The sequence below is a fragment of the Ambystoma mexicanum genome, chromosome 7q (assembly GCF_040938575.1).
Source record: "Ambystoma mexicanum isolate Mex_15411 chromosome 7q, UKY_AmexF1_1, whole genome shotgun sequence".
Taxonomy (NCBI): Eukaryota; Metazoa; Chordata; class Amphibia; order Caudata; family Ambystomatidae; genus Ambystoma; species Ambystoma mexicanum.
Window position 1 is genome coordinate 477,933,630 of NC_090941.1, and position 8,889 is coordinate 477,942,518.

Consider the following 8,889-nt stretch of genomic DNA (forward strand, 5'->3'; position numbering starts at 1 on the left):
GTACCTCATGCAATTACTTCCACTGTCTCTCGCCCCCCCCCCAACCCCTGTGTCTCGTAAAACGAGTTCCTTCAGTGAATGTGTTCTTTGTACAGCTATGATAGTTGCCATGGGGACACTGGCACGCAACCTGTTGTATATATGCCCATCTAGGTACTTTTTTTTTTTTTTAACCCTTTTTTTTTTACCCTGGTAAATCGACCTCAGTTCATTTACTTTTGGCATGGAGCACTGGTTGAGCGGTGGTCAGCGTTTTCTTGCATTTGAGTTTTTTTTTTTTCTTTTAAAATCATTCCTTTAGATGTTTGCCCTTTTTTGCCAATTCCTCACTCGCCCAGTGGTCAGAACTGCGTTATCTGTGGGACACCACTTTTAGTGGCCGTTTTTTCCAGTGTATCTATCCTCTGCTTCCATTAGCACTTGTTCTTCTTTCTGTTGGTCTGAACGCAAGCTGAAACATTGAAGTTGGGGGTAAGACTCCTGTTGACTTTTTTATCGTAAAGGGTAATGAGCCTTCATATTTATGCCCTAATGAGCCATCAACAGCTGTCGTGATCTATCGGGAAGAGTACTATCTGAATGCTTTCCATGGGTGGAGGCCTTCCACCAGTTGTTCTCACTTGTCGCCTTCACGGGTAATTCATGTTTATGGTCCTTTAATTACTTTTTATTTAAACATATTTTCAGTTTAATGGAACAATGACCATATCCTGTTTCCCAAAAGAGCGACAAAAGCATAGATGAACGCGGCCACATTGATGTGTAAGATCTCAGAGCTAATTGCATGTACGGTTCAATTGAAATCATTAATCCTCCTCCCATCATAGCCTATTCAGTTGCAGTCGGAGGTGCAAAACAACCTCTTACAGCTTCATCTTGCACGAGTGTAGATTAGAAAGGGCCATCCAAGGGTTGTCCGTGTAGCCTCTGGTTTGTTACCCTGTAGTGCTCCACTTCACCTTGTTACAGTATTTCAAATCGTGTAAAGATCCTTCTTGGCTGGTAGGGCCTGCACCCAGCCTCCCTGGCAATAAGTGCTCCTAACCTGGCTATTTACTATTCTGCTATGGATTGGAGATGCATCCAGCAGCCGCTTAAAACATTTAGTATTCCCCAGGGTTCTGGGAACACCAATAGCCACTAGCATATAAGCTGATGGAAACGTTTTTTGTTTTATAGGTTGTGAAGGGATACTTTAATAGTATTAAATAGCCGAGTAAGTATGATCCCAGGCAGTGTTTATACTGTTGATACCCTCCAATCTTGCTTTAAAGACTTGATTTACAGGACCCTCGGCTTGTTTCTTTTATGTGCATACTTATTCAAGAATAAAGAAATAATAAGATTATATAGCAGTTGGTTTACAAGGTCTAAATTTGAATTGTTTGTGTATAATGGAAAACGCTGTGCAAACCGTAACTGTTACCCTGATTACTTTGTCATCTCCCATAAAGCAGAACCGAAATACTGTGTCTCAATTGTTGGAGCGGAGCAGGCTGCAGCAGAATTTCTCCTGTAAACCTATCGGGTATAAGCAAATGATGGCAAGACCAAACTACAGCCATTACTAGTAGCAATTATAAAAAAAAGTGTGCCAGGTGTATTCTTGACCTGGCACCAGGAGTTAACTATTATATGTAAAATGATTGCTACACCACTTACAAAAGGTTGCACATTCACATTTCCCAGCCCTAGTCCTTTTAAGGCTGAGCAGAAATTCATGGAGCTACAAAGTAGACAGTGTGAGGTGGTCACCCTAGCCAGATATTCAAAGATGACCCTTTTTTTGTGGTTTAGGAATCCTTTATGAAGGCAGCTTCTCTGCAGTAAAAGTTTCACTTGTGTTGTCCAGGCCCTCCAAAATAAGCCAACAGTATTTTGGCAAATTCTTTGGTTGGGAGTAAGATATGCCAGTGGTTCAGCCTGGTGATATTTTTGTATTGTGATTTTGACAAACCCAACCTCACCAGTTCTGCACAAATGTACAGTGCCCAGCAATAAGGTGCGAAACCTATTGCGAACATTGGTCTTGTCCTCCTTGGAATTTTCCTCTGCCTCTACTTTCAAAGTGCGCAGAGGAGAAATCATCTAATTGGTCTGTCTGAGAAAACAAGTTATGCTAGGTTATTTATAACGTGCCTAATACCCAGAGGTTTGTAAGCGCGGACCCAGGGATCGAACCTGTGTTGCTCTGTGTTCTTGCTTTCAAGGTGAGCATGTTGCCCCTGAGCTATCCTCCTGAGACTAAAGTTCATGCAGTCGTTTCATTCGAGTAGCAAAGTTGGTGACTATCTACACCAGAACATTCACCGTTTATAGTTTTCATATTATAACAGAAACTGAAGACCCTCCATTGTTCCGTGTGTATGAGGATGCCTCCCTCAAGTTCTTAGTAGAATGATCAGAAAAGTCCATTGTCAATGCAGATGTCTGGACTGTACTGTTCACCTGGCTGTACATTTCCATTGCTACCTGCTCACCCCTCGATTCTTATGGTTTGTACCATGTGACAGCCTTTGTGCCTCGCACAGAACCGCAGCTTCCATTTTTAATTCAAATGATGCTCTTGGTCCTGGGAGTGAATTTAATGGTGATGGGAGAAACGCATGATTAATAAATACATGATTAAAGTCCACTCTTACAAGTTGAAATGGAAGCATTAGTCTATTCTTGACAATGTCAAAAGGAAAAAATGCGGCAACAATATCAAATGATCAATAATAGAAGAAAACACATCTATACTCCAATACTGCACTTGTAGTTCACCTCAGAACTATGTTTGTTCTGTTGGCCGATTGACACACTACCATGACCCTCAAGTGTGGCTCTTTACAGTCCTTGCTCCTTTTACAAAACATTGTGCAGCTTTGACTTCAGAGAACATGTTAAGACATCCCTTATAACTCCTACTATGCCTGGCTTGCTCCCATCACGAAGAAAATAAATATTCCCCTCATAATAAAAGAAAAAATCTTGATGATGATTCACATCATCGTTAAAACATGCAATCCTCAATCAATGTCCAACAGGAAGATGACATGTATCTTATTAAAATGAGTACATGGATACATAGCTCATGTCAGTGTACAGATTAAGGCGTCTGCTTTACTTATAAGGCCACCAGGTAAGAATTAAAACCCTCTTAGCTAGGACGTGTTCATGGTACATTTGTTCTGGTTAGTAAAATTTGCTAAATTAGAAATTGGTAAAATTCACAATGAGAACCTTTGCTACATTTCTCTACAATTGCAATCTGCTCAAATGTGTTATCCTGTGCACAAATTATACTATGCATCCCTCCTTTTACATGCTTTATTCATTTACTGCATTATTAAGATTTTTTGTTGATTGTACTCTGCAATAACCTGCCATATAGGAGCTAACCAGGTCTGAACGTGTGGAGGTCCTGGAGTTCCTAAATTTTGTGACATGCTTCTGTGTTGTAATCAAGATATAGGTGATCAGCATGTACCCCCCCCCCCAAAAATCAATATCCTGTAAATCGAACATGAGGGTTGGTTGGGTGAATTTGTGAAAGGGCTGAACACTTAGAGCAAACCCTGTCCTAATTGTAAAGGATTAACATAGTTCAGATCATTTTCCAGTTTTGTTACAGGACAGGAAAAAGCTAAAAAAGCTAATGCAATTCTAGTAATAGTTCATGAAAAGTGTTACACCCAATCCTGCACCAGACTCGGCCACCGCTTGAAATTGTATAGTACTTCAGTAAGGGAAGAGTATACATTCTTCTGTTTAAGTAGATTGTATGATCTGACTAGGCATATCACAAAATAAGCTTTTCCTCCATATATTTGAATATGTGGTTATTTTGAAATGTGAGCACTTTGCAAACCTTTCAGTTTTTTTTTTTAATTAAATTGAATTTAGCTGAAATCCACCTTTTTCAATTACAAAACAAAATTCAGCAATCATGTTAACAGGATAAACAAGTTAGGCATATAACAATCAATTAAAAAGAGCAAATCAAAACAAAAACAAGCACAAAAGAAAAAATAACACTCTAAAACAACACCGAAGGGAATATCAAAAAGAGAATACAATAAAATATGCTTAAATTAATCTTTTAGCTCAGAAGCAACAAGATTTCACATACAATTTCTCGTGATATTTCTCACGGTGTACCGTCTTACTGTAACAACTGTATATATTATTCCAGTTAAAATTCAAAGTTTATCTAACTCAGTTTTACAACATTTATTCCAATTTTAAAGAATACAAAAAATTAACTAGCTATTATGATACTCTTATTATTAGTGGCTACTATTGCGACCCATTTATTTTCTTGCTTCATTTGTGCAAAGTATGCCATGTGCTTGATAAAATATATTTGTCTCAAGCCCATCAACTCTGGACAATCTACAATCACATGTTCCAGAGTTTCCTTAACGGAATGATTATTGCAAAAGTGACACCAATTATTTTCAATATTAATCAACTTTCTGCGAGCTTGCACATCACGAGTAAGCTCATACCACCTCAGGAAGAGTTGATCTCGGCTCCCACATCCTCATTGGTGGATAATGGAAGGCTTTGGGGTATGCTGTTCATTTCTATCATCCACAGCCAGGAGTTTTATGTGATGCTCTTTGCAAAATGATCCGTTGCCAAAGCAACAATTAAGACATTGCCTCTGATAGACACCCGTTAATCTTCAAGTTAGCTAGTTGAAGAGGAGTAATTTAATGATTTTTGTTAATTTTCTTAAACATAATTCTATATCTGACAAGTTGTCAGATATAGAATTATTCTAACTAGAGATATGCAGAACAAGACCGAAACATGACCCTTCCAAATTTTAGCAATTACCATTTTAATGTGCTCAAAGGTCTATTGATCCCAGTTTGAAATAACTAATTGGTCAAATGCATTTCCAATCGAGTAGCTAATATATTTGTTTCATAATTCAATAGCAAGATGGGTCGACGTAAGGTGCAATTCAATAGGGGCATATGGATGTGACTGTTCAGAGACTTCTGCAGGCATACTTAGTTTCCTTAGCTTGTACATCTCACCCACTTAGTTTCGGCAGCTGAATAGCACTTCTATAGTGTGTTCTTGTAAGCCTTGTTCAGTGATTCTTCTGCAAAGGGGGGATTTATAATTGCTTTGGAATTTTATTCAATTTATCTGGTTTGATTGAGGTGTTTCTGTCTCCGATTCGATGTAAGCAATGATTGTTCTGATCCCTTTGCATCCTATACAGTCCAGGAGGTGATTAGCTGTATTCCCCCTTTTATGCAAAATATGTCTTAATATTAAGAAGGGATTTGCTGTTCTTCCAGACAAAACCATGTTGTGCTGGCGAGGGGAGCAGCCGCGCTGTAAATGCCTTCTTGGCTTATTCTTGGGTCTTGATAGTATCTAGAGTCTTCTAGGTGTGTTTCTGCAGCGAGAGGCTGCACTGTGAAAGGTTAAATCGATTTCCCAATGGGTAGAGTCACCAGGTGAGCAAATTGCTTCCACAGGGTTGAGTTGATCCAGCGATGAATAGGGCGGTGATGGTCAAGGTGTCTCTCGAAGCGGTTGATCTGACTAGATAAGATGATGTAATATGGTTCTGTAATGATACACCGCTCAGGAGCACAGGCAGGTAATGGCTTGAATCATCATATCGAAAAGTGGTGTGTGTCAAAGGCTATCTGGCTGCTTTCAGCATTTTGGAAAAGGGCATAAACGGTTTAGTGGGTTAGACAGCAGATCAAAGATGGAAAATTGCATTCAGTGCAGTTTCTTGAGTTCTGAGTGCGGCGGTACCACGGTCAGGGTCTCCAGGCGCAAGGTGTGGTCTTGTTCTGCATTTACCAGCCAGAATGGTTGATGGAAGCTGCAACCACCAGTGCAAGGGATCTGGGGTACTAGTGGTCTCGGCTGCCAGCAGCCCTTGTTCAGATAGCTGAGCACTTCAAATGTTCCCCTTGGATGGTTGTGGGGGGTGGGAGCTTTCCCCTTTCTTGGACGACTTTATTTTCATGTCTGTGGAAGAGGACTTTGGGGCATACTGTGCAGCCAATAAAGTTCCATCTGTAGTCCAAAGATGATTCAACAGAGGCATTTTCACAGTGGATTGGCCCACTTTTAAGGGGCCAATCCTGGCTGTTGTGGAGTTTTTTTTTTGCCTGGAAAGGTCGGCTCCAGAATGCTTTGTATACAGGAGGAGGGGAGGAGGGGGAAGTGGAGGAGGAGGGGGGGGGAGGGAGGGGGGTGGGTGGGGTCGGGGCCAGTGGCAGCACATGAAGTGTTGGTGCTTTGGGTGTTGCCAAAATGGTGGGACCCTTCTGTTAGCTGGTACTTCTTCTGGTTACTCTAGCTATATCCGGCATCAAAAAGGTTTCACTAATGTCCATCGTGGCAGAGCTCTTGTTCTATACACTTTTTCCAGCTAAGCCTTTGGGGAAAGTTCCTGTCCTACGAGGATGGTGGTGAGCCTTCCCAGAGAGAGCTAATTGTATGGTTTCATTGCTTTGGCCCAAAGGGGTTGTTTTGGGTGAAACCCAGTTGCAGACACCAAATGCAAATAATGCCCTATTAGTGAAGGAATCATTTAAAACCGTAATATCATTTAGGATTGGTAGATGCACATTGGTTGAGTTTCACGGCATGCAATTTTATTGCATTGATTTGTATTATTTGGATAGGGAATTCCCAATTAACTCGTGCAATCACTTGGAAGATAGTGCAGTATAACTTAATTTTCCAGAGTACTCATTTAGTGTAACTTGGTAGCAAACGTAACTAGAATGCTAGTTTCACACGCATTCATTAATATTTCGGGTATCTGGCCCCATGAATTAACAACTGGAATTCATTAATCCAAACACTGATTCAGCAACAGTAATTCATTTACTGAATTTAATTTTGATGTTTAACCTAACATTGTATAGGTGAGTAGTAGGATTATCATATTACCAATAGATTGGGGGCAATTACCCTTTTCTCATGTTATTTTAGAAAGTAATCCTGCACAGTAATTAAGATTGCTTACACACAGTTCATTTATTCTTCATTACTACACAGACCTTCTAACAGAACAGATTGGGTGAGTTTACGGGCCACAGTTTCTCTTATTGTTTACTTGATTGACAAGGTTCTGGACACCTTCATTTGAGGATTCATCATGTGTTTTTATTTTACCCCAGCATGTGGGTGGAGGCACTGATGATCTGTGAACTAATCTAAATAGCAATTGTATTTGACACACATTATTTGGTCACAGTTTGTGGTGTTGTCAATGCACTATAATTCACTTAATCAACAAGACTTTCCAATAGTTGTGTTATATTCACAATGAAATGTGGTTCTATGGTGAGGTTCAACAACTGGTAATAGGTTACCTTCATTTTATAATCCCCCCCGTTTCCTCTCAACATCACTGCCATGGACTTGTAATTCTTTTGTAATATGTTTTGGTTCTGACAATTGGTCACATGGTTTTAATTTTTACATTATTACATGTTTGGTAACAATTTAACAGCCTTGAGAACGACTGATAGGTCGACGTGTCGGCTGTACCAATTAAAAGGAAACATTTGATACAAGCACATTTTGTGGATATTCTCGTGAAATTATTGTATCTACAGTGTTTTCTGTAAAGATTGGGTCTCTGCGCAATACAGCAACATATACGTATTTAATATTTATGGGGTGTTGGCCTACGGGGACCACACATGCTGTTATTTGCAGCAAGTAGACCGCTAAGATATAAGTATTAGGACTAGTGCACACCACAGTGTTATTCCCTGATCTTTAGTATTATCATTTGAAACCAAGCTGGCAATATACTGACACCAAAAGATTTTTACGAGTAAAAGTGTAGATTCCTAGAGGCCACCAAGTCAAAATAAGACGAGGATTATATTTTAATTTTGCATGCTGTGGGAGCAGACAATTGTAGAATTTTGACCAGGGCTGCCTACTGTTAGAGGAATGTCCATGTCCCTCTTAGCTACCTTGTTGCCAAACTACAAGGCAGCTGATAATAGGTGTCAGTAGACAAGCTCATCCGAGTTATGTTTTTGCAGAATACTTTTCAGCATTGAACTTTAGGCAAGTGGGATCTGATTAGCAGGTCTCAGTATCAGAGACTGAATTGCCTGCATCTTTTCGTATTAAAATATCAAAAAGCTCAGGCTCAACATGTCCACAAGTATTTGGACCCTCTCCACTTACGTAAAATTAGAGGAACAACTCAAGCAAACTAGACCCCATGACAGAATATGAGGTTAGACGAGCCATAATACAAAGAAGCTTGGAAAATCGCCTGGAACAGATGGATACACAGCTCATCATTTCTACAGATGATTTTTGAATCTTTTAGCTCTCAAGATGAGAGTTGTGCAACTCTAACCTGAGAAAAATGCCCCGCCCTTACATTTTATGGAATTAATAAGGAACAAGTTACTTACCTGTAACTGTTGTTCTCCAGCATGTGTCTGGCATGGATTCACATGCTCATGAATATTCCCTGTCGTCAGGCTGGGAATCCTCGGTAAAGAAAAAACCAGTATCAGTTTTGTTTCTGATCTGTCTTTCGTAGTAGTAACCAATCACTGGTCTCTGCGTCATATGGCAGCCATCTTCAGATTTGGAAGCACGTGAAGTGGCAGTATGACCAAGTGAAGAGCCGCAGAGGGGTAGGCGGGAGGGTTCGCATGTGAATCCATGCCAGACCCATGCTGGAGAACAACAGTTACAGGTAAGTAACTTGTTCCTTCTCCAGCATGGGGTCTGGCATGGATTCACATGCTCATGAATAAAGAATACATAGCAGTACACACATGCACAACCACGGGAGGTGGCAAAGGCTCAACATTAAGCATCTTACCTCCTCACCAGGCTCACCTTAGGCGAACAGGTTGCGCAGCACTGCTT